Here is a 4,775-nt window from a genome sequence, read left to right as displayed (position 1 = left end):
ATTAGGTATGGATCTCACACCCTATACTAAGATAAACTAAAAAATGAGTACATGATTTACACGTAAAGAATGATATAAGTAAATTATAGGAACATAAAATAGTTTGCATGTCAGATCTATAGAAAAGGGAAGAAGAGAGAGACTATTACAAGTTGTAAAACAAATAATTTAGATTATATTAAATTAAAAAGGTTTTGTACAAACTAGATCAATGCAACCAAGATTAGAAGAGAAACAACAAACTGTGAAAAAAATTTTTATAACAAATTTCTCCAACAAAGATCTCATTTCACAAATATATTAATAATTAAATCAAATTTATAAGAATACAAATCATTTTCCAATTGGCCAATGGTCAAAGGATACAAATAAGCAGTTTTCAGATGAAGAAATCAAAGCTACCAATAATCATATGAAAAAAATGTTCTAAATTGTTCTTTATTAGAACAACTCTAGTGTACCACCTCACACTATAAAATTGGCCAATATAATAGTAAAGAAAAATGACAAATATTGCAGGGGATGTGGCACAATTGGGACACTAATGCATTGCTGGTGAAGTTGTGAACAGATCCAGCCATTCTGGAGGGCAATTTGGAATTTCATCCAAAGGGCTATAAAATATTACATACCCTTTGATTAAGTGATACCACTACTAGGTTCTTATCCCAGAGAGAAACATGAAAATGAGAAAGGAAAACTTTTTGTAACTCTGTTTCACTTAAATCCATTTCATTTGCAAATCAAGACTTACATCCTGTGGTGTCACTGTTCCTCTTTGAAAATTAAGGGTTAACAACATCTACATGTTTCTCTCTTATTAGAATATAAGCTCTTTGAGTGTAGGAACTTTGTCACTCTTGATGACTAAGTAAGAGATATTTTCATACCCTTGTAATACATAGCCCTGCTTGATGTATAGTGTATGAACAATAAATGTACGTTGATGGATTGATTCAATATGACAGTTGACTATTTGTCCTGATTTTTTATTTACCAGGAGGAAAACAAAGGGTTCTTATCTATGAAGTAAGAGGGGAGTCAGACTGAAGTAATCTGAAACTTTGTATAGCATCACAGTGGTACAGTTACTCTGACCAAGGATGAAGTTTATCAAAGCACTGTGTCCATATCTCCAGGAGTATTCAATTGTTCTAGATGCCTAGAGATGCCTGGTAATCTACTCCCAGATCCTTAGATGGACTTCTCTAGTTGTTAAATGGAGAACCTCATTAGAGAGGAAATTATAAAAATGAATCATTTTCATTTGTCCTTGGTGGGGAGGGGTGTCCAAGTTTTCAGCATATCAGAGACAAATTATTCAAGGACAGTCTCATTCACCTATTCTTTAGATTATTTGTTTGGTTTGGTATAGCTAAAAAACAGTTTCTCTGAAAAATAAAATCTGTGAATTTTAGCAGACTGCAACCCCAGGAAGAGGAGAGGATGTTACATAACATAGTTTCCAGCAATAAGGAGGTTATAGCCTGCTTGCATTATACTCTATTTAGACCGCTTCTTGAATATAACATTCACTTCTGGCAGAACAGCTAATAAAGGACACTAATAATCTGGGCATCTTTCATAAATGAGTGGCAGGAACAGTAAAGAATTTTGAATTAATGCTGTATAAATATCATTGAAGGAATTAGAGAATTTTTGCCAGGAGAAGAATAAACTAGATGTGTGTAGGGAAAGTAATGATAGGTGTTTTTAAATATCTAAAGGACCATCATGTGGAAGAAGGTTTAGATCCAGGAGCCATAGGTAGAAGTTACAAATGGACAAATTTAGAACTGATGTCAAGAAAAACATATTAACAATTAAGGCTATTTGTAAGTAAAGTGGGCTGCCTTAGGAGTTTTTAAAATAGAGACTAGAAAACTATTTTCTATGTTGTAGTAAGGATTCTTTTCTTAAAAGCATAAGTATTTATTTTATATATGTAACACGATATATAAAATAATATAATACATATGATTTATTAAAATATGTAATAAATTATAAATATGCTTATCAAAGAGAAAAAAAACACTAGCTACATTAAAAAAAATCTCTCGTACTTTTTTCTTCTTCCTCCAATTCCTCTTACCCAAGGAATCTAGTCATATGATATATTATCATATAGTATATATTTTCAAGTTCATCATGTTGTTAAATAAAAGACATGTTGCTGACACTAGAGAAAAATTCATGAGGGAAATTAAATGGTTGATGGCATGTTTCAATCTGCATTCTGACTTCCTTTGGAAGTGGATATCCTTTTTTTGTCACAAGTCCCTTAGAATTTTCCTGGATTCTTGCCTCATGAAAATAGTGAAATCAGTCATANTATATATATATATATATATACTTGTATATATATACTTTTATATATATATTTATATACCATCACACAAACGTGATCATTTTATTTCTTTTTCTTCTCTTATTACTATTGCTAGCATTTATAGTATAATATTAACTTTTTATAGTTTAGGTTGGCTCAGATGGCCCCTTAGGTCTATTCTAATTCTAGAATTCTGTGATTCCCCTGGGGTTCTTGTCAGGGAAGTAGTAGAAGATGAGCCTACAAATGTAGGTTGAAGCCATTTATGGAAAACAGTGAATGCCAAGGAAAAGATTTTGTACTTTACTCTGTAGGACAATGGGGAGTCACTAAAAGCTTTGGGAAAGAGTTTCTGAATCTCCTTCACAACCATCCTTCATACTTCATTATCCCTCCTTTATAGATCATACCCCTTCTTTATTTTGGCATATTTTCTTTAAGATTTGAAATTGCCAAAATATTCATCATTCTGTAATTAACCTGGTGATGACCCTCCAAAAATGTAGCTAAGCCTGTCATTGAAAATGATATATGATCTATTCCTGGATCCATTCTCAAAGTCTTTCTGATTAAATGGAACCTGCATTAGTTTGTTTCTAATGTAGAAGTTTATGCTGTGTGGACCAAATCAAGCTTGCCACCTGTTTTTATATGGCCCATAAACTAAGGATTGTTTTTATATTTTTAAATACAATTTTATTGTACAAAAATTTTAAATAAAGTTTTTTAAAACTTCCAAATTTTAGAATATAGAGAGATATAATAGTATAATATGAAAGAGAAATCCAGTCAATTCAATATATTGATTTTATGTTCCATGGTATAAGCAAAAGTAATAAGAGAAGATTCTTGCTCTAAAGGAGGTGAAAATATTTGGGATAAAAGCTAAAACACATAAAATAGTGACTGGGAAACAGTATTTTCCTCCACCAAAATCTTACTCTAATGCCTTATCATGGCATGGAAGTTAGCTTTTATTCTCGTAGGGCCTATAATTATATCCAGTGGTAAATAATCTATAAATATATATATCAGTTCATCCTCTTGGCATATGTTATTTCTCATTATTCTACTGTCTATCTCTATGTTTTATAAAACAGCAATCACACTTTGAAGCTGCAGCATATAGCACCATAACATGTCTTTCTTCTTACATCGGATAAATTTCACCTAAAAGATTGGGCCATCTGATGTTTTGCTCTACTAAGACTCACCTTAGATTATGCCCTTCTATTTAAACTTCTATAATATTTCTATTACTTGACACATCCTAAAAATCACTCATCCATCACACTGATTAGCTTTGTTCAAAAAATTTCCCCAAGTTCAATTTCTTAAGGAATATCATTCCTCATCACATTTAACACCATTGTCTACATTGCTACAAGGAAGGTAGATCCCAATGGAGTGAATAATAATTATTATTATAATTCTAATAATATGTATAGTGGACACTTCCTTGATGAGATTGATACAAAAGGGACCTAAACATCCTTTACACACCCAAATTAAACACCTGTTCCTTTTCTGAAATGGTCCTACCCACATTTCATTTCCTCAACATTGATACTCCCACCATTGATGCAGATTGACACTTCTTCCCATATTTCACAAACTTCTGTAACAAATTTATGAGCTGGTAGTCAGTCCTTTTGTGATGAGCCTTTCCTAAATTAGTTATGTGGCTCCATGGGCAATAAACCTAAAACACTGCCATAGCAAGTCTAATTTAAGCATTTTCAGCAATTTCTTCTGGGTTAAATCAAGCATAAATCAGAAGATACCTTTGGTGTAAAATATGTTTTAAAAACAATATTCATTTTGCAATATTTAGATTATCTGCTGAGAGAGTAATAGTGATGTGGCTGCAGTGTTAGAATGAATAAGGCATCCTTGATTCTCAAAAATATAGAATCATAGATATTTAGAACTCAGAGGTACCATAGAGACTATCAAATTCAAATTTTCCATTTAGAGAGAAGGAGATTGAAACCAGAGAGTCTACAAGACTTAATCAAAGTTACATGGTAGATGAGAGAAGAACGACTAAAATGCAAATCATTTGCTATTGGATGCAAAATTCTTTCCAATGAACCATAAACTACCTCATGTGTAGGAAGTAGAATGTGTGAAACTGGACTATTTTAAATTAGTGATATAATTAAGTGAACATAAGAAACTATATCGGTTCTTCTGAATGTAAATTTTCCTTTTTGGTTCTTTGATTTCAAAATCCCCAACTGCCTCAGTGAAGATTTTCAGATTGAGACAAATAGATGAAAGGTAACAGGGATAGCTTAATGGCTTTCAAAGCCATTTTTGTTGTAGTTTCACTCTTTGAGAAAGGAGCACAAAATCTAATTTACAATTTTATAAATCTTTTGCAAGGACAAGGAGATTACAATCCTCTATTGATTGGCCTATTTCTTCCTCTAGATGTATCTAT

Source organism: Gracilinanus agilis, chromosome 3, assembly GCF_016433145.1.
Source record: "Gracilinanus agilis isolate LMUSP501 chromosome 3, AgileGrace, whole genome shotgun sequence".
NCBI lineage: Eukaryota > Metazoa > Chordata > Mammalia > Didelphimorphia > Didelphidae > Gracilinanus > Gracilinanus agilis.
The sequence above is the reverse complement of the archived record's forward strand: the minus strand, read 5'-3'. Positions refer to the sequence as shown.